The 25,600-nt window shown below is 46.6% G+C and overlaps 2 long non-coding RNA genes across 2 annotated transcripts; one reads left to right on the top strand and one right to left on the bottom strand.

The window, feature by feature from the left end:
• The first annotated feature begins 458 nt into the window (after window positions 1–458).
• LOC144584868 (uncharacterized) lies at window positions 459–20,841 on the top strand. The gene is made up of 2 exons (XR_013539348.1): window positions 459–1,297; window positions 10,229–20,841. It is a non-coding gene; the product is annotated as an uncharacterized LOC144584868 (long non-coding RNA).
• LOC144584867 (uncharacterized) lies at window positions 14,346–19,141 on the bottom strand. The gene is made up of 2 exons (XR_013539347.1): window positions 19,062–19,141; window positions 14,346–17,829 (listed from the first exon to the last, which is right to left on the bottom strand). It is a non-coding gene; the product is annotated as an uncharacterized LOC144584867 (long non-coding RNA).
• Window positions 20,842–25,600: the final 4,759 nt, after the last annotated feature.

The following is a 25,600-nucleotide window of genomic DNA, read 5'->3' on the forward strand; positions in this document are numbered from 1 at the left end:
GGTCCACCCCACCTGCTCAGAACAAAGGGTTTCTTCCAATCTCGAGTTCCTCATCCACAACCAGATCAAAACCTTCCTGAGGAAGAGGTGCGCCTTGCGTATCAGGAGGGCATGGCCGGAAAGTTACATATGACACATCCATTTTGTTCATTTGCCTTAATATTTCTTTATCAGTCAGCCTCTCAATCTAAAAGAATCTTCCCATTCAGCAGTAGGTCCAGGCTTTAAATGTTTGCGCCTGTTTTATGTAACCTGCTGAAAAGTCCACCCATTCAAGCCGTGTAGCAGAAGGGAGAAGACCTTACAGGGTACAACAATATAAGGCACCCTCTCAAAGCATTGGGGGGGGAGCAGGGGGGGAGACCCACGCAGGCCCTGCTTGCAGTGGAGACTTCCGAGCTGGCAGTCCACGTCCCAGGCCTCTCTCCTCCGCAGGGACGGTGGCATCCGTCGCCCCCCCTGAGGCTGCCCGGTTCCCTGGTGCTTCCGCGGCATTCCTCAGAGCAGCTGGGAGAGAAATGGACGGCGGGCTCTCCCTGCTGCCCTCCTGCAAAGCCTCTTGGGGGGGGCTTCATTGCCGAGGGCTCTTCTTGGCCGCCCTTCCACTCCCCAAAAGCCCTGTCCCCCCCCTTTGGCCCCGTCCCAGAGGTGGGGGTGGGGAGGGCGTGGGCTGGCCGTGGATGGGGACAGGCCGGAGGCCCTAATGCCCTTCGAAACCCGCTCCCCTCGTGGCCGTTGGTAGGGAAAGGAAGGGAGCCATGCAATCCAAAGCAAAAGCGGGCGCTCCCGGTTTCTCCGCCGGCAGCAGCTCCGATCATCCCCCCCGAAGAGGCTTCCCCGGGGGGGCTCACCTCATCTGCCCCCCCATGACTCGTCCTGCTCTCCTTGCCTCCTTCCCCTTCCTCCCAGGCCAGCGAGAACCTTCCCTTCGGAATGCGGGGGGCCCGGTCCGTTGCCGTGGAGATGCATCCTCCTGACCACGGCCGGACCGTTGGAACGTCAAGGTGGACCGTTGGAAGGCGAAGGCCTTGAGGTTTCCTGCGCCGCCGTCTTTCTACCTCCTGGCCTTTTGGAGCAAAAGGGAGCTGGCAAGGAGGCAGCATGAGGCCTTTAAAGGTCGTGTTTCTGCTGATGGCCGCCTTAACTGTGGGCGCCGTGGGGAAATTAGATTTAATTCCCCTGGGTTCCCCCATTCCCACGACTCCTGAAATTGTGGGTGAGGATCAGGCGGGGGTCTTCCAGCTGAAACCCTGCCTCACCCTCCTATTGGTGGTGTCCGTGATCTTCTTGGTCGGAGGTAGGATTTATTCATCTTTGATTTTTTATGTAAATGGAATTTAGCCATCGGGTGTATTCTTGGTTCCCCATTTTAATTTTCAGCACTGGTCTCTGTCCCCGAAGCCCAGGCATAGGAAGTAAGTTGGAAGAATCCCCTGCGTAGAAATCTGTTTGAAACAGGAGGAAGAGAGAGCACAGCACGGGAGCAGCGACCAAAGACACAGAGGAGTTGGAAAGGGGCTCTTAAGGCCATCCAGTCCAACCCCCTGCTCAGTGGAGGAGAGAAAGGCCCGAAATCCTTGAGGGAATAAAAAAGAGCTTCCCCTGACACACACACAAAAAGAGAAGGCTTGAAATTTGGAAGACAAGCCATTTGAGGGGAGGGCGCTCCAAATTTGAGGAGATGCTTTTCAGATTTCCTCTGGTATTGCTTGCATGTTCGTGATAACACAAGCCAGGGAATATCTTGGGAAGGAGACGACTTCGCCTCAGTTGCTCACTCAAAGAAGGCAACTTCTGTGGACAGTGGAGTTAAGGTTCATCATCTAAATGGGAGGGCCAGCATCACTTTACTTTTCTTACAAGTACCTTGCATTTTCCTTTCCATCTTGTATCTCAGAAATATCTCTTTACACATTTTCCTAAAGCTCCTGTATGCAAAGGGACGTGGTGGCTAATTGGGTCCATTTCCTTTCACTGCTTTCTGTCTGAGGATCATCAATATGTGGCAGGAGGCCAAGCTAGAAGTAACACTGTGACTAGATTTCTTTCTTTTTTAAAAAAATAAGATATGAGATGGGATGATTTAATCAGACAGCAGTATTGGGAGGGAAGGGAATCCTTTCTACTGTGCTTGTTTAACCAATGAGAATCTCTTTGGCAAAGCGGCTATTTGTCTTGCTGTTTGTCCATTTGTGCTTGGAAAATGCCTTTCTAAACTCTTAATCCGAGAGTCTTCGGCAAATTCATGTTAGGGCTTCTCTGGATTTGCCAGGCACCATATTTTGGAGTTTTTGATGGTTTTATTATTTCTAGAACTGCTAGTGGTAGTGCTGTGTAGTCTACCAGAAGTGTAATAGTTATTCCTCAAGGACATACAATGAGAGCATCAGTTCTGTTTTTGAAATGATACCCCATTTTACTGAAAGAGTGCACTGAAAGAGTGTGGGAAATGTTTTGCTTCAGTTCATGATGCTGGATATGACGAAACCGAATTTCTTTTCATTAGGATTTTGTAAACAGAGAACTAAATAAAATAAGTTCAGCCAATATTCAGATCTTATATTCCAACTTTCTTTTGCAGTTGAAATGCTAATATTAGGCTTAGTGAAGGGTGGGCAATTAATTTCTATAGGGGGGGGGGGGCTTCATGAAAAATCTGAACTGTGTTCAGGGGCCGAACCAACTTTACTTAAAAATAAAATGAAACAGTGATGTCATGATTGTTTTTATTTTAAACTCGTTAATCTACAGAAATACGAAAGAGGTTTTTGTGGTATGTTAAAGATAAGCAACTGATCAACTTTAGGCAAAAAGCTATAAACGGTCTTGATGTTCAAAGCGGTCCAGGGGCCGGACAGGAGCGGCTCGCGGGCCGTATGTGGCCCTCGGGCCGCTTTTTGCCCAGGTCTGGGCTTAGTGAAGAGCTTCAGGTGTGTCTTTCTACACTGTGAAGTGAAGCAGCTGGTTGGCAGGGTCATGCTTTAAATTTTAAGAAATATTTTTAAAGTATAATTGTCAAAGAAAAATCCGATTTTAAAACTTTAAATTCTGATTTAAATCCAATCCACCTTGCTGGTCACTAAAGAGAAGGCCATGGCTACAGGATGTTTATAAAATAAAAATGCAAGAGTAGTGTGATCCCTTTATTGAACCACTAAAAATATCAAATTAATTGCCAGCGTTCATGGGGAAAATTCCCCTTCGTCAGGCTGGGCATCACTGCTTCATGGTACCACAGAAAAACTGTTGCTCAGAGTCCTAAAAATCCAGGGCAGGTCTCCATCCTGGCCTGAGGTGAGTTCAGGCCTGGGTTGCAAACACCAGCCGAGGGGGGGGGGTGTCTGCAGCCTTGAGCGCCATTCCTTGGCGTGCGGTTAGAAGGTTCCACCCCAAACTTCAAACAAAGGCTTATCTGTGCCGTTCATGAAGGGGATGGTGCCCGGCCAGATGAAGCCAAATTTTCTGTATGAAAGCTTCCAATTTGTTTGATTTTTTTTTAAATGGCTCAAGAGGTATCACCCTGCTTTTGCATTAGGGCAATCCTAAGGGACGCATAGCCATTTCCCTCGGTCAGTCTTACCAAACAGGGTGGAGAAAAATTAACCGTCTTTTAAAAATCAATGTTTTTAAAACTTCAAATTAAATAATGATTAAACTAAAAAATGATATTTGATTTAAATTGTCCAACCCCCCCTCCGATTTTTTTAAAAAATTAAATCTTGATTTGACTCAAACCCTGATACAAAATACAGTCTTTTTGGCGCTTGGCAAACCCCTTTTAACTCGTTGTAGCATTGTTTTCACATAATTAGTACCCCTTTGACCCTTTGTAGTCCTGCACATTCTTATTCAAGGAACTGGTCTCAAACTATTTGTCAAAATTTATTTGATTGGTATTCCATGAGAGTCTCTTTTAATGCTTGATTAACAGCAGTTTTACTGCCGATCTTTCCCGGCCCTAATGATTGACGCCGAAGAAGATGTGAGTGTGCGGAGGGTCTCTTCTCGTCAGAGTCAATGCTCTGCCCTAGAGACGGGCACTGCCCGCTGTCCCGGCAGTTGGGTGCCACCTGGCAGGTCCTCACCCACCGGTGTGGTGCCAGCGCCCTGGATTCTGCCCCCCGCCTCCTCCCCCAGGCGCCCCCCCAGAGAAGGAGGCGGAGAGAGTTAGGGGTATATGAGATGCTGTATTTTGGAGCGGTTTTACTTGTGCCATCTGCCAAGTAAGTTTCAAATCCATGCAGGGATTTGAACACAGATCTCCCGAGTTCTAATCCATCACTCCATCCAATCCATCAACTCAGTCATCATCCCCTTGGCTCTGAGGGCAAGAAAAGGGCAGCATCCACAAATACAGTGTTCGGCATGTGGGCTGCAGCCTTTCACCCTGACAAACAGGAGAGAGATGTATCAGAATTAGAGGGATGTGTACTACCCTATGCTCAGAGGGACGGTGCTGGAAAATGCAATAAAGCCTCCCTGTCAGGGAATTCCTCCAAGAAGAATGGAAGGTTGGCCTACGTTGAGGACACGGATCTGGTGCCACTAAAACAAGCCTGGAACTAGTGTGTGTTTCTATGTATGCTTTTGTTTGTTTACAAGACTTAAAATGCAAGACACAGCTAGCACATTTTGAGTAAATATACAATAAATAGTATTTGAAGTCTAGTAACCTTTCCATGCGGTGATGTTCACAGATTATTCACAAGGTGGCACTGACTGTCGTATTTTTGTGCCTTTTTTGGCATTGTTCTTGGTTCAGCTGCCTCAGAGTCTTTGGAAGGTCCTGTAATTTCCAGGGCAAATGAGTGGGAAAGTGGGCGAAGGAAAACAGGAGCGATTGTCCCCAAGATTCAGGAAACAGGCTGGAAAGGAGAGTACATGAAACACGTCAATTTAAGGCAAGGGCCGGCATAGTCAAGGCAGTCGTGTTTGTGTGTGTGTGTCTTCCTATCTTGTATATTGGAATGTATATTTCTCCACCTAACTGGCACAGTTGGATGCTATTATTTAGCACAGTCTACATGTTTTATAAAAGGTTCTTGACGTAAAAGAAAAATAAGTTACCCAGATTCTCTCAGGGAATAATTTTGGACTTAACCCTGCAAGCTGTTTGGAGCAGGGAACCCTTTTTCTGTGCAGAATGTGTTGATGACACCATAGGTCTATAGGAAATGCCATGTGTTGTTGAACTGTTCTAATCTGTGTTCTAATAACTTCAAGAGTGACACGAATCTGAGGTCGCCAGCCTTCGGAACGGGCCTCATTGCCTGTGCCGCTCGACCCCAATTTGAGCTAGAAGCCCAGGCCAGGTGACAGAATGGGCTAAACGCTGCGACGATGTTTAACCTGCCAGGCCTTGCAGATTAATTTCTTTGTACACATGCAGGGGACATTTCCTTCTCATCCTGTTGGCGACCGTTCATTACTCAGAGCCCAGCTGCGCCCATATCTTGATGTTGGGGCGCTCACCACTTTGCTCCATGCGCTTGTAATCTCGAGATTAGACTACTGTAATGCGCTCTACATGGGGCTACCTTTGAGATTGATGCGGAAATGGCGCAGAATGCGGCGACCAGTCTTCTCAGTGGGACGCGAAAATATCAGCATATTTCCCCCACTCTGGCTGCCTTGCATTGGCTGCCCGTTCATTTGTGCATTGATTTCAAAGTGTTAAGGATGACAAATAAAGCCCTAAATGGTTTAGGACCTCGGTATCTAGCGAAACGCCTCCTCCCACTTAGATCTACCCAAACCACTTGTTCTAACCAGGAAGGGCACCTGAGGGGCCTTACGCCGAGGGAGGCCTGGAGAGAAAGAACAGGAAACCAGGCCTTCTCAGCAGTGGCCCCTCGCTTTTGGAACAGTCTGCCCTCAGAGATCTGTCTGGCTCCCTTGCTGGGTGTTTTTAAGAGCCAACTTAAGACCTGGCTTTTTAGGCAGGCTTTCCTTCCTGTCATCACTTGATTATTTTTATTTTTTTCCCATCTTGAACTATATTACTATTGTTTTTAATTTTATTATACTGTTTTTATTACATGTTTATTGTTAGCCGCCCAGAGTAGTCATGTGTCTAGATGGGCAGGGTATAAATTTAATAAAATAAAATAAAATAAATAAAATCTGTCATGTCAAGTAGGTGAGCAGTTCCCTTGTCAAGTGGACATGAGCGCCTCAACGCAGCAGCGGAGAAGCTCGCGTCCCGGCTCAGACGCTGATCTGCTCAGGTGATGAGCGGAAGGCGAGGGGAACCTGGATCCCTGCTCATTAATGGCCTCCAAGCTGCCAATAATCCAGATAATCGCAGCTCTGGGCAAAGATCAGCAAAATCCTTGACATTCAGCTCCTCTCCTGCCAGCTTTGCTCCACCTCCTCCCCATTTCTCAGCCTTAGGGGGTGTCTATTACTCTGAGGTATGCTAATCAGCTGTAGCTGGGGAATGGGACACCTTATACCTAACCCCCCCAATTCCTCACAACCACTAATTTGGGGGACTTCATAAGGTATACAAAGTCCATGCGAGGGAAGAGGGTTGGGTGCCAGACTGAATGTAGCTGGCTATGCCACTGATCTCCTTATCCACTGCTTTAAAAAAATGCAAACTTTTTTTAAAAAAGTCTTGTCCCTCCCTGCTTTCTCCTGCCTTTATAAAAAACTGCTTTTCTTTGCATATTCATGAATGGGTTGCAAAGCCACCCTGATCTAAAAACAGCCTGAAAAAAAAGGACTGCACATCCTCAGACACAGCAGCTACCACGTTCTCTAGACTCACAAAGAGACTATGACTTGATAAGAAATGAACCTCAACGGATGGGAAACCCTGACATCTGAGCGTTCATCCTAGAGGCAGGCAGTGCATCATGGCCTCTCCCAATTTGAAGAGACCCTTGTCCAGCAGGCCGAGGCAAAGAGGCGGTCCTGAAAGCAGCCAAATCAGGGAGCTGGGCAGGGGACAGATTGTATTTGTCTTCAGTGTGGAAGGGATTGTGTCACTCTCAAATTGGCCTCCTCAGCCACACTAGACGCTGTTCCAAGTCCTCCATACAGAGCACGATACCATATAGTCTCTCAAGGCTAATCGAACTCAGACACAACATAGTGCTGCTGTTCTTTTTAAGGAGAAAGGTGAGGTAACAACCGACAGGGGTAAGAGGAGCGGGAATAACAGGCCAAAGTTTCTCCCACGGCCACGTTCTGCTGCATGGCCTGCTTGAACCTCATCTTAGAGCTGCAGAGCCGAAAGGGAACCTGAGGATTCTCTAGTCCTGCCTCCGGCTCCACAGTCAGAGACCTAAACCATGAGCTTTCCCAGCAGTTGTCAAACATTCAGTACGGAAGGCACTGCCCTGAGAGACATCCCAGGCAGTGGGAAGCTCTCACTGAAGCCAGCCTGATTGGCGGAGATGTGAAGAGGAAATGCAGACGCATTCAAGAGCCTCCATACACGCTTGGAATCTGATTCTCTACAGGCACCCACCAGCGGGGAAGTATTTTAAAAATACACATTTTATTTATTGAGAAATGGGTCAACAACGGGTCCAGCAGCACTGCTGGCAAAGAGTTAAAGTGGGCGTCTACTGGTTTGTTGTTTGAGGGTGGTGTGTGGGCAGAGAACCCTCTCTTTGTACTTCTGGTGGAACTTCCCCGCTTTTCCCAAAGAACAGCTGGTGACTGGGGGGCAGCTGGTGCTTTGTGTAACCGTTTGCCACCGTATAGAGCCTGACGGCTCCCTTGGCTGATGGGCAGAGTTCTTTCCATAGCTCCCCATTCTGCTCCAGAGTCAGGACAGCCTGGGACACAAATAGCAAGTTAAGTCATGCATTTAAAGAGATGTGTAAAAATGGCAGAAGGTGTGTGCATTTGGGGGCTTAGGGGACGTTCATGCCCTGCTCTTCAAAGGAATTGTGACGGAAGGGATTTTCCAAGAAATTTTGAAGGACCGTAGCAACCCACTCCACTTGGCTCTTCATAGACACACAAAGGAACGCTTCTTTCTCTTACAACAAATATTATTTCGGCTACTGTGGCTTCCCTTGAACACCTGGTTTATATTACAGAGCAATGGCAAGTTAAGGAAAATTAAATGTAGGGTACTTCAGTGGAGGTTAATGCACTCTGAAGCGAACCAGGACTGTGTGTTAACTTTAGAGAAGGCATATAGATACTATGATCTCATTGTGAACCTCAGGATGGAGATAAATTTCTGTCCATGGATAAATTTCTGCTAATTAATCTGTCGGGGGTTGTATGCCAATGACGGGCAGGCCTGGAGCCAGAAGTCCAAACTGTTTGCTTATAAAAGGTTTCCGAAATTAAGCTGAATAGCACTTTATCCACCTTGTCACGCGGAGGGTTTCTTTCTGTTTAGATGGATTGTGTTCTAGTCAAAACCCCTTATTTTGGTGGGCAGCAGCTACATGGAGCATGTGGGTCAGGGGAGGTCATGACAGCTCTATAGCAAAAAAAAATAATAAAAAGTTCTAAAATCCTCACTAAATTACAGATCTTGGGAGCCCTTTTCACATAGCTCTACCAGTTAAACTGGTATCAAACTGCTGTAACTACTTTCTCGCTATGCTGCAAGGTCAAAAGGTCAGGATCCACGCCATGAATATATTCCTAAATCTATGCCAACCAGGTATACTCTGTTCCTGGGGTTGGCAGGCAAGAACTTATTTTGAATGGAGAGAGAAAAGTTAAATCAGGAATTCCAGGAACAAGCTGTTTACGAACTTCAGAGTAAACCAAGCCAAACTCAGAAGTTAATTGGGAGTGCGCTTGCTGACGTCTGCCTCATCTCTGTTCTGCGGAGAAACTGGCCGTGAAGCTGGCTGGGAGCAGGGAGAAGACGCGGCTCCGCCTGGGCAGGGGTCCGGTGACCCAAACAGCCCCACAGGGTCCCACGTCGTCCTGTGAAACCTCCAGTTCTGTCTAACTCAGGCGCTTTGACCCAAGCAACTTTCTGGAGGGAGGCCGTCCCTACATTTGCTTGGCATCCTGGCAAGTTTCAGGTGTACCTCTCTTCTGATAAAGATGATGCTGGTGGATTCGTGAGCTTCAGGACCTCCCATAGCGTAGCAGTGCTTTGCTTGTTCAGACATCAGGCTGCAGACATCAGGTTGAGACAGAATCAATCTGAAATATTTATTTTTTTATTTACTTTCATTGCTATTTTTACCATTTAGAACCTGAAGAATACATCACACTAGTAGGGTTCATTCGGTGGATCGAATAAAGGGAAGCTGGGATCATAACCTGACAAGCAGCAAATCAGAATAGAGGGGAAAATAGTGGACAGATTATGGAGAGAAGGCTTTGGTGTGCTGGACGTAGATCCTCACAATGGCTGGACAGAGTCTGTCTGTCTGTCCCGAGTCGGCTTATGCGAGGTGGGAAAGGTTGGCCAGGTGTAAATGGACCACTTCCTCCCTCTGGTGCTAAAGCATCTCTGTGTGTGCGTGATCCTTTTCCTTGCTTTAGGATCAGAGTTACCTGCTGAGCTGGGCTCAGGAGAAGCCACGGCTTTTTCTGGCAGAAAGAGGGCCTTGTTCTCTCTTTTAAATAGGGAGGAATTGAGAGAAAACCTGGAAACCTTGCAAAGGCTCCTCAGCCCCATTCTTTCAGGGAATAAGTTCCTAGTCCTCAGCAAACCGAACAAAATGGCAGATTTAAGATGGAACGGTAGAATCTTTATTCTGACAAGTTTGGGGGCTGTGTTTTTTGGACAGAGCAATCTTCCGTTACCCCCCTGCCAAACCAAGTCTTTCATCAGGAGGTGCCAGGATTGGAACCCACAACCTCCTGGGATGAAGACATTCCACCAAGCTGCCTCCCCCACCCTTCAAACTACCCCCCTCCCTGGGGGCTTCGGTTTGCTTCTTGTCTTCACCCCTCCCTCCCCAGCACCCCACGGCTGCAGGGGGTTCGTCTTCCTTGGCCTCACGGCTGATTGGCCAGTGAGGACATGGTGCGAGGGGCTTGGCGTTCGGCTCAGTCGCCTCTTCTTTCTTCCCACCCTGCCATTTCCCGTAAAACTCTGTTGTCACTGCTGTCTGCTTCCTCTTTGTTCCTTATTCATTACCAGACTTCTTCAGCTTTAGCCACCTTTTATAAAACTGAGGCTAATTCTTCAATTTTCATTCTGGGTGAAGTTCTGATGGATGGTTCCTCTTGCCACCTACAGCTTGTGCTTAACCATGTTCAAATCATTTTTTTCTCCCTTAAACAGGACGATTGGTTTGCCCAAAGGGCCAAGAAGAAAAAAGATTCCAATGTGTGAAACGTTTAAGAAGATCACTCAGCGTGCAACAATCGAGCAGTCTCCATTCAAGGCAGATATGTACTTTGTGGTCTTCAAGTGTGCCGGCAAGAAACGTACGCGCGGAGAGGGGCGTGGAGACGCCTCTGTAAGCCGCAGCGTGTTTTGCTGCCCCGGTTCCGGAAGCGCAGATGACGAGGGGCCACGTGGGACTATTGGCGCGAACCGGCGCTATTTAAGGAAGCGCCGGTTCGTCACACGGGCCCCTTTGCTGCTGGCAGACGGAGACGGAGGAGTGCTCTTGCGGTGCTTGGGACAGTGGCCAGGCTGTATTTTGGACGGTTTGGAGCTTGGGAGTTGGGTCCTTCCCTTCTCTGGCGCGGCAGGAGGGAGCTTGCTCGTGTGCCGCAGGGAGATCGGGAGGCGGTGCGGGGAGCGGGCCGCGCCTGCAGCCCCGACCATCAGCTGTTAGGCGCTCCCTCCCCCGCCTCCCCCCCTCTACCCGTCGCTACCTTGTCCTGCGGTTGGGAATTGGTGGGAGCTCCCAGGGTATCGGCTGGGCTGTTCCTCGGGGATGGTGGGGAGGGATCGAGGGGGGAGTCGGTTTAGCCCCGGGTACCATTCAGGGTAAGTTAGCAGCATTGAAATTTCATGCGAAGGCGAAAGGTCTGAAGGATTGGTTGGGTGATTTTAGAGTTAGGAAGACGATTGAAGGATGGTCTCGGGAGAGGGGACGGTCAAAGGATGACAGGACTCCCATATCACCAGGGATATTAGAGAGTCTGGTAGACCTTTGGAGTATGATATGTAGGGATGGATACGAAGAAGTGCTTTTTCGTGCAGCATCTTTGGTAGCATTTTTTGGGGCATTGAGGATTAGTGAGTTAGTAGCCTTAAGTAAAACAGATAGCTCACGTTCGGCACTGCAGTGGGAAGACGTGTGGAGTCATAATGGTCAGGTTATTCTTAGGATTAGGAGATCAAAGACTGACCAACAAGGAAAAGGGGGACAGGTAAGGTTGGGGCGTTGTAGCATAGACAAAATATGCCCGGTGAGAGCTGTAATTCAATTTATTCAAGTAAGGGGGAGCACTGGTGGTTATTTTTTCCAACATGCGGATGGTACACCCCTTACAAAATATCAATTTTGGAATCTAACGGACTTGGCGCTGGAAAGAGTGGGGGTTCAGGGTATGAGATTTGGTACACATTCATTTAGAATAGGGGCTGCTTCAACAGCAGCGGCTTTGGGTTATGACGCTGAACGAATAAAACAGTTGGGTCGTTGGTCATTGGGCTGTTACAGTAAATATGTCAGACAATTGCCTAACGTGGAATTTTGGGGCTTGGGGGAGCAAACAGAGGAAGGATTCTTTAGCCTTTCACGTTGTTTAAACTTCCAGTTGTTAACGAAAGAAGGCAGGGGTTGTTTTTGTCTTTCAGGTGGAGAGATGCCGGAGGCCCGATGGAACGTTATGATTGTGGGACATAGCTACATCTATTGGGCGGCTCGATACGCTGCCGCTTCCCATTGGGGAAGTGATTTAGGGCTGGGAGCCCAGGCCTCCATTACCTGGAGGGGCATGCGTGGCATGCGATGGATCCAACTTGGACGGGTGACAGCCTTTGGATGTTCGCCTCCTGACATCTTGGTAGTTCATTTGGGGGGCAATGACTTGCCCCAGGTGCCCGGTAAGGCGCTAATATTGGATATATTGAGGGATTTGGAGAGGCTGCATGCCTTGTATCCCAGGATGAGGATCGTTTGGTCAACGATCATTCCGCGCTTAAAATGGCGTGGTGCTAAAAATAGGGACAGGGTAAATAATGCCCGTCGTTTGGTGAATAAGGAAGTGTGCAGAGGTGTCAGCAAATGCGGCCTCGGTTCTGTGATTGGCCATTGCAGAATTCTAACATCCAACTTGGAGTATTTCCGCGAGGATGGGGTACACTTGTCTGAGGCAGGACTGGACATTTTGTTGGATGATTTGAGAGGGGGCCTGCTTGAGGAGTTTGGTCGTTTTGGTGGGCTCATGGGACATAGCTGATGCTAGTCCTCATGTTTTGGCGGGTAGTGCGGGAATAACTGGTCGTCACGGTGTTTCCCTTTGGTAATATTCATTAAGCAAACAGTGTGTTAGTGCTGACAGTTCCTGCGGATCGTGCGATTACAGGGCTGAAGGCAACTGATGCGCTGGAACACTTTTGGACCAAAAGACATTAAATGAGATGGCTGGAGGTCCGGGGTGTTTTTAATGAAGCCTTGCAGGTTCCTTCGGTCGGTAGACAGCTGGAACCTGGGGACTGGGACTCGCCCATTGGCATAGAAGGAATTATTGGGTGTTATTTCCCCGCACTACTGCAGGCCCCCTCAATTTGGATTTGGTGTTATTTGGTTTAAAGGAATTCGGTTTTGGCTAATAAAGTGTGGCCCATATTTAATACCAAACGTTCGTTGTCTGCGTCTTCATTTTGGGGCTTGGGGGAGCAAACAGAGGAAGGATTCTTTAGCCTTTCACGTTGTTTAAACTTCCAGTTGTTAACGAAAGAAAAAATTGCTTACCTGTAGATGTTGTTTAAAATTAACTTTTTTTCTTTGCCACCTATCAATAGCCCATCCCCACTTATGAATAAAACTGTCCTGAAGAATTAAAATAGTTTCCCCAAAGTTCACGACACCAGTGTTTTCAAAATTGCAACATCTCAAAATCATGTAAAAGAATGATCAGCTTGTTGAAGGTTGAACAATAAATTGTGATTCATTTGTTTATTTTAATCATAGAATAAATTTGCTTAATCTTCTGCTTGTGTATTCATCTCTTTTGTCCTTTTCCTCTTCTGTCATGAATGACGGGCAAGAGAAATTCTAGTCCTGATTTACGACACACTGCAGCTTCCTGGTTTTGTCCAAATATTAAAAAACTGATCTCTACAAACCTCTGATCTTAACTTGTACAAGATACATATAGTTACAGTTTTGTAAAGTAACTATATGTATCTATTTTATATTGATTTGGTTTTACTGGTCTTTGACCGTAATAAAGTACAAGCTGTCAAAGTTTATTTTCCCAGTTTCTGGAAAAACATGGATCCATTCTTGAATGCAATATCCCAAGTACTTGATGAGGACACACAAATATGTACAGCCATTAAATTAGCCATATTTTGCTCCTCTGTATTTCGAGAAGAACGCTGGTTTCAGGGCCAACTACACTACATTTCCCACAGAATAAAATCAAGGTTACAGCTAGATGGTGACATTCGAGCTGCAGTCTTCCCAGCCATCCTTTCTGTTCCAGAAGGGCTTTCCCCACAAAAATCTAGAGCCAGTTCAGAAATGAGCAGACAGAAACCCTGAGTAGGTGCACTGACACTCTGTTACCCCATATGAGGAAAATATGCCTGAAAGCTAAGTAAGTATTCTGGTTTGATGAATCAAACTGTATTTATTTTTGTTAAATACTTTTTTTGATAAAAACCACCAGTTACCATATATAATCCAGTATAAGCCTAGTTTTTCAGCCCATTTTTTATGCTGAAAAAGCACACACCCCCTCGGCTTGTACTCGAGTCAGTGTCAAAATTACATGTTCTCCCCTGCAGTGCTGGTGTTCTCCGGACTCCCCCACTCATCTACGGGCACCTGGATCTTCTGTGGGTGGTCCGATGACCCGGATTAAGTGCCCTGCATTTTTCAGACTGGCAGGCAGACGCCGTGCTGGGAGGATTTTAGCAGTCTATGTCCAAATGAAAGAGTTGTAGATGAAAAGTTTTTCCTCCACAGTGTGTCAGCAGGTAATTCAAAGAGCACTCTAAACAGAGTCACAATGAGGGCATCTTTGTTTACAAGCCCAGGGAAGCCCATTCACTCCCTCCTTCTTCCCTGTCAGCTATGTCTCTTAAAGATCTTTAGGGGAATGTCTGCTCCTAGGACTCTCTCCCATCCTTCTCCTTCTGCATATTCTATGTACCCACCTTCCTCCTCCCAATTTGATTGGTATCAAATTTTAATTTTCGAAATTTACCAGTAGCAGCTGCATTTTCCACCCTTGGCTTATACTCGAGACAATAAGTTTTCCCAGGTGGGTTTTGTTTTTTGTTTTTAGGTAAAATTGGGTGCCTGGGCTTATATTTGTGTCGGCTTATACTCAAGTATAAACGGTAGTCATTTAACACTCACAGCAGTCACCCCTCATGGCTGGTTAAAGTCAATATTGAACAGTTGGAGCAAATAGAAATGAAGGCTCTTAGTCTCTTGTAAAATCACTCCAGGCTGGTTTTAGGGGAAAGGAATGGACCTCCGTGGCAGCTGCGGTGCCGCTCTTCGTATTCATCCCCAGGGATACGAATACGAAGCAGCCACGTCTCTTTGAGATCGTACTTAATAAAACTAATTTCTCTTATTTACCAACATTTTTACAGACCTCACAGAGAGGACAGGGTCTGTTGTGCTAAGAATTATTTCAAACAACATGCTGTCATCCCAGGTCCAGTTACGTCTCTAAATTGTATGAGTTAACCATCCTAGACAAGCAGAGTTCATTAGAAATACAAGAGCAGCAAGAATAAACACCTGTAAATACAATACATATATACAGTATTGGCACCTGGGAAGGATAACATCCCTGCTGAAGTGCTGTAAAGAGATCATCACCCCCCAGCTGTATGAAGTCTTTCGTCTACGCTGGAGGGAAGGTGGAGTACCACAGGACATGAAGGATGCAAACATGGTCACGTTGTATAAGAACAAAGAAGACAGGGGCGACTGCAATAACTACCGTCGCATCTCTCTTCTCAGCATTGTAGGGAGGCTGCTTGCCCGTGTTGTACTGAAGAGGCTCCAGGTGCTTGCAGACAGAATCTATCCAGAATCACAGTGTGGATTTCGAGCTAATAGATCCACCACTGACGTGGTATTTTCCCTCCGACAGTTGCAGGAGAAATGCAGGGAACAACAACAGCCACTCTTTGTGGCCTTCATAGACCTTACAAAAGCATTTGATCTGGTTAGCACTTGTATATTTGAATGTATATTTCTCCACCTAACCGGCACAGTTGGATGCTATTATTTAGCACAGTCTACATGCTTTTCAAAAGGTTCTTGATGTAAAAGAAAAATAAATTACCCAGATTCTCTCAGGGAATAATTTTGGACTTAACCCTGCAAGCTGTTTGGAGCAGGGAACCCTTTTTCTGTGCAGAGTGCGTTGATGACACCATAGGTCTATAGGAAATGCCATGTGTTGTTGAGCTGTTCTAATCTGTTCTAATAACTTCAAGAGTGACACGAATCTGAGGTTGCCAGCCTTCGGAACGGGCCTCATGGCCTGTGCAGCTCGACCCCAATTCGCGCCACAAGCCCCGGGCAGCTGACAGAATGGGCTAAACGCCTCAAGGATGTTTAACCTGCCAGGCCTTGCAGATTAGTTTCTTTGTACCCATGACAGGGGCAGGCAGGGACATTTCCTTCTCATCCTGTTGGCGACCGTTCATGGCTCAGAGCCGCATCCGTCATGTCAAGAGGCGAGTAGGTGAGTTGTTCCCTTGTCAAGTGGACATGAGCGCGTCAACGCAGCAGCTGAGAAGCTCGCATCCTGGGCCAGACGCTGATCTGCTCAGGTGATGAGTGGAAGGCGAGGGGAACCTGGATCCCCGCTCATTAATTACCTCCAAGCTGCCAATAATCCAGATAATCGCAGCTCTGGGCAAAGATCAACAAAATCCTTGACATCCAGCTCCTCTCATGCCAGCTTTGCTCCACCTCTTCCCCATTTCTCAGCCTTAGGGGTGTCTATTACTCTGAGGTATGCTAATCAGCTGTAGCTGGGGAATGGGACACCTTGTACCTAACCCCCCCCCAATTCCTTCACAACCACTAATTGGGGGGACTTCGTAAGGTATACAAAGTCCATGCGAGGGAAGAGGGTTGGGTGCCAGACTGAATGTAGCTGGCTATGCCACTGATCTCCTCATCCACTGCTTTAAAAAATGCAACCTTTAAAAAATTAAGTCTTGTCCCTCCCTGCTTTCTCCTGCCTTTATAAAAAACTGCTTTTCTTTGCATATTTATGAATGGGTTGCAAAGCCACCCTGATCTAAAAACAGCCTGGAAAAAAAGGACTGCACATCCTCAGACACAGCAGCTACCATGTTCTCTAGACTCACAAAGAGAGTATGGCTTGATAAGAAGCTGACGGCATATACCAAGATCCAGGTCTATAGAGCCCGTGTCCTGAGCACACTCCTGTCCTGCAGTGAGTCCTGGACCTTTTGTGCAGGGCAGGAGAGGAAGCTGAACACGTTCCATATGCATTTTCTCCGATGCATTTTTGGTATCACTTGGCAGGACAAAGTTGCAAATAGAGTAGTCCTAGAATGAGCTGGAATTTTTAGCATGTATACATTACTGAAACAGTGACATCTATGTTGGCTTAGGCATGTTGTGAGAATGGCTGATGGTCAGATTCCAAAAGATCTCATGTATGGAGAACGAGTGCAGGGAAATCGCCCCAGAGGGAGACCACAGCTGCGATACAAGGACATCTGCAAGTGGGATCTGAACGCCTAAGGAATGGACCTTAACAGATGGGAAACCTTGATCTCTGAGCGTTCATCCTAGAGGCAGGTGTTGCATCACGGCCTCTCCCAATTTGAAGAGACCCTTGTCCGGCAGGCCGAGGCCAAGAGGCAGTCCTGAAAGCAGCCAAATCAGGGAGCTGGACAGGGGACAGATTGGATTTGTCTTCAGTGTGGAAGGGATTGTGTCACTCTCAAATTGGCCTCCTCAGCCACACTAGACGCTGTTCCAAGTCCTCCATACAGAGCACGATACCATATAGTCTCTCAAGACTAATCGAACTCAGACACAACATAGTGCTGCTGTTCTTTTTAAGGAGAAAGGTGGGGTAACAACCGACAGGGGTAAGATGAGCGGGAATAACAGGCCAAAGTTTCTCCCACGGCCATGTTCTGCTGCATGGCCTGCTTGAACCTCATCTTAGAGCTGCAGAGCCGAAAGGGAACCTGAGGACCCTCTAGTCCTGCCTCCGGCTCCACAGTCAGAGACCTAAACCATGAGCTTTCCCAGCAGTCGTCAAACATTCAGTACGGAAGGCACTGCCCTGAGAGACATCCCAGGCAGTGGGAAGCTCTCACCGACGCCAGCCTGATTGGCAGAGATGCGAAGAGGAAATGCAGACGCATTCAAGAGCCTCCATACACGCTTAGAGTCTGATTCTCTACAGGCACCCACCAGCGGGGAAGTATTTCAAAAATACACATTTTATTTATCGAGAAATGGGTTAACAATAGGTCCAGCAGCACTGCTGGCAAGGAGTTAAAGCGGGCGTCTACTGGTTTGTTGTTTGAGGGTGGTGTGTGGGCAGAGAACCCTCTCTTTGTACTTCTGGTGGAACTTCCCCGCTTTTCCCAAAGAACAGCTTTACAAAACTGTAAAGGGGCAGCTGGTGCTTTGTGTAGCCGTTTGCCCCCGTCTAGAGCCTTACGGCTCCCTTGGCTGATGGGCAGAGTTCTTTCCATAGCTCCCCATTCTGCTCCAGAGTCAGGACATCCTGGAACACAAATAGCAAGTTAAATCATGCATTTGAAGAGATGTGTAAAAATGGCAGAAGGTGTGTGCATTTGGGGGCTTAGAGGACGTTCATGCCCTGCTCTTAAAAGGAATTGTGACGGAAGGGATTTTTCGAGAAATTTTGAAGGACCATAGCAGCCCACTCCACTTGGCTCTTCATAGACACACAAAGGAAAGCTTCTTTCTCTTATAACAAATATTATTTCGGCTACTGTGGCTTCCCTTGAACACCTGATTTGTATTGTTGAGCAATGGCAAGTTAAGGAAAATTAAATGTAGGGTACTTCAGTGGAGGTTAATGAATTCTGAAGTGAACCAGGACTGTGTGTTAACTTTAGAGAAGGCATATAGATACTATGATCTCATTGTGAACTGCAGGATGGAGAGCCATGAACGCCGTCCATGGATAAATTTCTGCTAGTTAATCTGTCGGGGGTTGTATGCCAATGACGGGCAGGTCTAGAGCCAGAAGTCCAAACTGCTTATAAAAGGTTTCCGAAATTAAGCTGAGTAGCACTTTATCCACCTTGTCACGCGGAGGGTTTCTTTCTGTTTAGATGGATTGTGTTCTAGTCAAAACCCCTGATTTTGGTGGGTAGCAGGTACATGGAGCATGTGGGTCAGGGGAGGTCATGACAGCTCTATAGCAAAAAAAATTAAAAAGATCTAAAATCCTCACTAAATTACAGATCTTGGGAGCCCTTTTCACATAGCTCTACCAGTTAAACTGGTATCAAACTGCTGTAGCTACTTTCTAGCTATGCTGCAAGGTCAAAAGGTCAAAATCCAGGGCATGAATATATTCCTAAATCTATACCAACCAAGTATACTCTGTTCCTGGGGTTGGCAGGCGGGAACTCTTGCCCCTTCTTTTGAATGGAGAGAAAAAAGTTAAATCAGGAATCCCAGGAACAAGCTGTTTACCAACTTCAGAGTAAACCAAGCCAAACTCAGAAGTTAATTGGGAGTGCGCTTGCTGACGTCTGCCTCATCTCTGTTCTGCGGAGAAACTGGCCGTGAAGCTGGCTGGGAGCAGGGAGAAGACGCGGCTCCGCCTGGGCAGGGGTCCGGTGACCCAAACAGCCCCACAGGGTCCCACGTCGTCCTGTGAAACCTCCACTTCTGTCTAACTCAGGCGCTTTGACCCAAGCAACTTTCTGGAGGGAGGCTCTCCCTACATTTGCTTGGCATCTTGGCAAGTTTCAGGTGTACCTCTCTTTTGATAAAGGTGATGCTGGTGGATTCGTGAGCTTCAGGACCTCCCATAGCGTAGCGGTGCTTTGCTTGTTCAGGGCAGAGTTGAGACAGAATCCATCAGAAACCTTTTTGATTTACTTTCGTTGTTATTTTTACCATTCAGAACCTGAAGAATACATCACACCAGTAGGGTTCATTCGGTGGATCAAATAAAGGGAAGCTGGGATCATAACCTGACAAGCAGCAAATCAGAATAGAGGGGAAAATAGTGGACAGATTGTGGAGAGAAGGCTTTGGTGTGCTGGACGTAGATCCTCACAATGGCTGGACAGAGTCTGTCTGTCTGTCTCGAGTCGGCTTATGCGAGGTGGGAAACGTTGGCCAGGTGTAAATGGACCACTTCCTCCCTCTGCTGCTAAAGCATCTCTGTGTGAGCGTGATCCTTTTCATTGCTTTAGGATCAGAGTTACCTGCTGAGCTGGGCTCAGGAGAAGCCACGGCTTTTTCTGGCAGAAAGAGGGCCTCGTTCTCTCTTTTAAATAGGGGGGAATGGAGAGAGAACCTGGAAACCTCGCAAAGGCTCCTCAGCCCCATTCTTTCAAGGAATAAGTTCCTAGTCCTCAGCGAACCGAACAAAATGGCAGATTTAAGATGGAACGGTAGAATCTTTCTTCTGACAAGTTTGGAGGCTGTGTTTTTTGGACAGAGCAATCTTCCGTTACGCCCCTGCCAAACCAAGTCTTTCATCAGGAGGTGCCAGGATTGGAACCCACAGCCTCCTGGGATGAAGACATTCCACCAAGCTGCCTCCCCCACCCTTCAAACTCCCCGGGGGCTTCTGTTTGCTTCTTGTCTTCACCCCTCCCTCCCCAGCACCCCACGGCTGCAGGGGGTTAGTCTCCCTTGGCCTCACGGCTGATTGCCCATTGAGGACATGGTGCGAGGGGCTTGGCGTTCGGCTCAGGCGCCTCTTCTTTCTTCCCACCCTGCCATTTCCCGTAAAACTCTGTTGTCACTGCTGTCTGCTTCCTCTTTGTTCCTTATAGTTCAGTGGTCCCCAACCTTGGCCCTCCAGATGTTCTTGGACTACAACTCCCAGAAGCCTTCACCACCACCTCTGCTGGCCAGGATTTCTGGGAGTCGAAGTCCAAGAACATCTGGAGGCCCAAGGTTGGGTACCACTGCATTCATTGGCAGACTTCATCGGCTTTAGCCACCTTTTATAAAACTGAGGCTAATTCTTCAATTTTCATTCTGGGTGAAGTTGTGATGGATGGTTCTTCTTGCCACCTACAGCTTGTGCTTAACCATGTTCAAATCATTTTTTCTCTCTTAAAAAGGACGATTGGTTTGCCCAAAGGGCCAAGAAGAAAAAAGATTCCAATGTGTGAAACGTTTAAGAAGATCACTCAGCGTGCAACAATCGAGCAGTCTCCATGCAAGGCAGATATGTACTTTGTGGTCTTCAAGCGTGCCGGCAAGAAACAGAGGAAGGATTCTTTAGCCTTTCATGTTGTTTAAACTTCCAGTTGTTAACGAAAGAAAAAATTGCTTACCTGTAGATGTTGTTTAAAATTAACTTTTTTTCTTTGCCACCTATCAATAGCCCATCCCCACTTATGAATAAAACTGACCTGAAGAATTAAAATAGTTTCCCCAAAGTTCACGACACCAGTGCTTTCAAAATTGCAAGATCTCAAAATCATTTAAAAGAATGATCAGCTTGTTGAAGGTTGAACAATAAATTGTGATTTATTTGTTTATTTTAATCATAGAATAAATTTGCTTAATCTTCTGCTTGTGTATTCATCTCTTTTGTCCTCTTCCTCTTCTGTCATGAATGACAGGCAAGAGAAATTCTAGTCCTGATTTACGACACACTGCAGCTTCCTGGTTTTGTCCAAATATTAAAAAATTGATCTCTACAAACCTCTGATCTTAACTTGTACAAGATACATATAGTTACAGTTTTGTAAAGTAACTATATGTATCTATTTTATATTGATTTGGTTTTACTGGTCTTTGACCGTAATAAAGTACAAGCTGTCAAAGTTTATTTTCCCAGTTTCTGGAAAAACATGGATCCATTCTTGAATGCAATATCCCAAGTACTTGATGAGGACACACAAATACAGCCATTAAATTAGCCATATTTTGCTCCTCTGTATTTCGAGAAGAACGCTGGTTTCAGGGCCAACTACACTACATTTCCCACAGAATAAAATCAAGGTTACAGCTAGATGGTGACATTCGAGCTGCAGTCTTCCCAGCCATCCTTTCTGTTCCAGAAGGGCTTTCCCCACAAAAATCTACAGCCAGTTCAGAAATGAGCAGACAGAAACCCTGAGTAGGCGCAGTGACACTCTGTTGCCCCATATGAGGAAAATATGCCTGAAAGCTAAGTAAGTATTCTGGTTTGATCAATCAAATTGTATTTATTTTTGTTAAATACTTCTTTTGATAAAAACCACCAGTTACCATATATAATCCAGTATAAGCCTAGTTTTTCAGCCCATTTTTTATGCTGAAAAAGCACACACCCCCTCGGCTTATACTCGAGTCAGTGTCAAAATTACATGTTCTCCCCTGCAGTGCTGGTGTTCTCCGGACTCCCCCACTCATCTATGGGCACCTGGAGCTTCTGTGGGTGGTCCGATGACCCGGATTAAGTGCCCTGCATTTTTCAGACTGGCAGGCAGACGCCGTGCTGGGAGGATAATAGCAGTCTATGTCCAAATGAAAGAGTTGTAGACGAAAAGTTTTTCCTCCGCAGTGTGTCAGCAGGTAATTCAAAGAGCACTCTAAACAGAGTCACAATGAGGGCGTCTTTGTTTACAAGCCCAGGGAAGCCCATTCCCTCCCTCCTTCTTCCCTGTCAGCTATGTCTCTTAAAGATCTTTAGGGGAATGTCTGCTCCTAGGACTCTCTCCCATCCTTCTCTCCTTCTGCATATTCTATGTACCCACCTTCCTCCTCCCAATTTGATTGGTATCAAATTTTATTTTTGAAATTTACCAGTAGCAGCTGCATTTTCCACCCTTGGCTTAAACTCGAGACAAGAAGTTTTCCCAGGTGGGTTTTGTTTTTTGTTTTTGTAAAATTGGGTGCCTGGGCTTATATTTGTGTCGGCTTATACTCAAGTATAAACGGTAGTTATTTGGAAACACTCACAGCAGTCACCCCTCATGGCTGGTTAAAGTCAATATTGAACAGTTGGAGCAAATAGAAAATGAAGGCTCGTAGTCTCTTGTAAAATCACTCCAGGCTGGTTTTAGGGGAAAGGAATGGACCTCTGTGGCACCTGTGCTTCCACTCTTCGTATTCATCCCCAGGGATACGAATACGAAGCAGCCACATCTCTTTGAGATCGTACTTAATAAAACTAATTTCTCTTATTTACCAACATTTTTACAAACCTCACAGAGAGGACAGGGTCTGTTGTGCTAAGAATTATTTCAAATGACATGCTGTCATCCCAGGTCCAGTTACGTCTCTAAATTGTAAGAGTTAACCATCCTAGACAAGCAGAGTTCATTAGAAATACAAGAGCAGCAAGAATAAACACCTGTAAATACAATACATATATACAGTATTGGCACCTGGGAAGGATAACATCCCTGCTGAAGTGCTGTAAAGAGATCATCACCCCCCAGCTGTATGAAGTCTTTTGTCTCTGCTGGAGGGAAGGTGGAGTACCACAAGACATGAAGGATGCAAACATGGTCACGTTGTATAAGAACAAAGAAGACAGGGGCGACTGCCATAACTACCGTGGCATCTCTCTTCTCAGCGTTGTAGGGAAGCTGCTTGCCCGTGTTGTACTGAAGAGGCTCCAGGTTTCTTCAGACAGAGTCTATCCAGAATCACAGTGTGGATTTCGAGCCAATAGATCCACCACTGACGTGGTATTCTCCCTCCGACAGTTGCAGAAGAAATGTAGGGAACAACAACAGCCACTCTTTGTGGCCTTCATAGATCTCACAAAGGCCTTTGATTTGGTTAGCAGGGAGGGCCTTTTTCAAATACTTCCCAAGATTGGATGTCCACCTTGACTCTTTAACATCATCAGGACCTTTCATGGGGGAATGAAGGGCACCGTAGTTTTTGATAGCTCAACATCAGATCCCTTTGACATCGGATTCGACAATACCTCCTGTATGGAGAATTAGTGCAGCAAAATCGCCCCAGAGGGAGACCACAGCTGCGATACAAGGAGATCTGCAAGCGGGATCTGAAGGCCTTAGGAATGGACCTCAACAGTGTGGAAGGGATGGTCACTCTCGAATTGGCCTTCTCAGCCACACTAGACGCGGTTCCAAGTCCTCCATGCAGAGCACGTTACCATAGTCTCTTGAGACTGAACGATGCGTAATCAATCAATCACCCACGGGCAAAACACAAAACAAGACATGAAAACGAAAAAAGGGTGCTGAGGTTTTTAATCCAGTGGAAGTCACTCCACTGATAGAAGGCACTGTCCCCTTTCAGAAGAGGGAAGGAGACAGTTTTCAGTGATGCCCCTCCGTCTTGCAGACCACTTCAGATCTGCTGTTAAGTGTGAGTTGGGTAACTGAGCTTGGTGTGGTGGCAATGGAGAATGAGGACAGCACAGGAGAAAGAAAATTAAGGTAGGAAAGCAGCCTAATTTCTCCTTCCACCAGCAAGATGATCCTTACTGGACACAAGCCTGTGTATTCCAAAGCTCAAAAATGCAGCTTGATAAAAGCTTCACTTTATCTTCCACAAACTACCTCTGATACTAAAGGGTGGCAATTTTGTTACTCGCCAGTAACTCCACATCAATACAACCACACCTATCATTTGACTATGAACTAACCACTAACACTATTAATTGATTCTGCTGAAAAGTACGGCCAGGGTGGGCCAGCGGTGTAGTGGTAATTCTGGATGTCCAGCCCCGATAGTCAAAGTCCAAAAATGCAGGCAGCTGTACTGGTCCGTATTAACAAATGAGGAACAGGTCTTTTGTAAAGTCAATAACTCTTAATTCCATGTTCAAAACCAAACAACCCTCAAATCGTTTGCTTTGCAACAGGATGGGTCACAACAGTACACTGTTCTTGCCAAAATACTTCTCTCACCCAACTCCTGTGAGGACTTCAGTTAAGTTTGGGGGAACGGGAAACTTCAAGGGTAGTGGTGGCAGATAAAGCCACTCAGAAGGTAGCAATCCCGTCAGTCCTGGCTCCACTCTACCCCCGAAAGTGACATGAAAGATCTATGTGTACTGCTTGATGTGTCATAATGTCCCATTTCACATGTCCAAGTCAACAAATTACGCTGGAGTCTTGAACCATTCTGACCATCCAGCCTTTCAAGTGCTCCAAAACCGAGGGCGAAACTAGGCAGGATAACGAAAGACCTGTTTCATGAAACCCACACTCGTCTCTGGATTGCACAGTAGCCAATTTGTAGAAGAAAAAGAGTGCAGTGTTGGCAGAGATCAGTCCCTCCTCTTCGGCCCAATTAAGCTTCCCCATTATCTTCCCAGGGACTCTTTTCTTTAACGGATTTCCAATAACAGCTACTGACTTCGAAATTAGAAAAAGAGAAGGCAACCTACAAGGAAGTGACACATGTGAGAAGAACTGAACTCTTCTTGAAAGTTACAAAACACACAGAATTCTGGACTTCAAGGAGAACATGAGAGTAATCTAGTCCAACACACACATCTCACAAATGCAGGAGATTAGAATTGTGTCTTCTGTGACACTGGCAGCTCCTGTAAAAGTGCATTGCACACAATGGCCGCGGGATATCCGCGTGGCAGGACCGGCGATCGACAAATGTATCAATGTATCTTCCCAGAGACATAAAAAAAATCTTTACTCGCCAGTCATGGGATGGCAAGCACACACACACACACACACACACACAAACACCAGTGACATACTTTTACTAACGTATCAATGTACTGGGCAGGACAATTTTGTAAAAATGGATATACGAGCCGGAGTCATGGTGGCCACTTTCCTGGCTTCAATTCCGAAAAGAAATGGGGCACAAAGGCCATCCTGGTAAGGAATGCACAGTTACAACAAAACTGCAAAATAACACAACCCTCCTGGCGATGGGGAAACGTTCCCAAGTTACACCAGTGCCTGGGAAAATCTCTCGATCTTGGCTGTGGGTTCTCTGACCAGAAAAGAAAGAAATCAGAAAACGAACTGGGGGATAACTGGAGAACATTTCCTTCAGGTGACCAGGGCCGGAGAGAGGAAGCTTCCCTGGTTTCTGGAGATGTATGGCAAGCGTGAGGGAAGCTGGAGAGTGTAAGTCCTCCTCCTTCTCCGAATAGTCAGGGAGGGCAGAAAAGTACACTTTCCTTTGACTGGGGTGTAAGAAGACATGGTGGCACCGCCATGAGAACGACACACCTTGTTAATCCCATCAGCTCAACCCTGAAACGCACTAGCCGTCCATCTGGTGAGTGGACAAACAGCCCGTCCTCCCATCAGCGCAGACACCAAGATCGGATGAGGGAGTTAGCCTCTTATCCTTCTCTCCTCATCACACAGTTTATTCATCTGCCC

The sequence above is a fragment of the Pogona vitticeps genome, chromosome 15, assembly GCF_051106095.1.
Source record: "Pogona vitticeps strain Pit_001003342236 chromosome 15, PviZW2.1, whole genome shotgun sequence".
In the NCBI taxonomy this organism is placed as follows: Eukaryota; Metazoa; Chordata; class Lepidosauria; order Squamata; family Agamidae; genus Pogona; species Pogona vitticeps.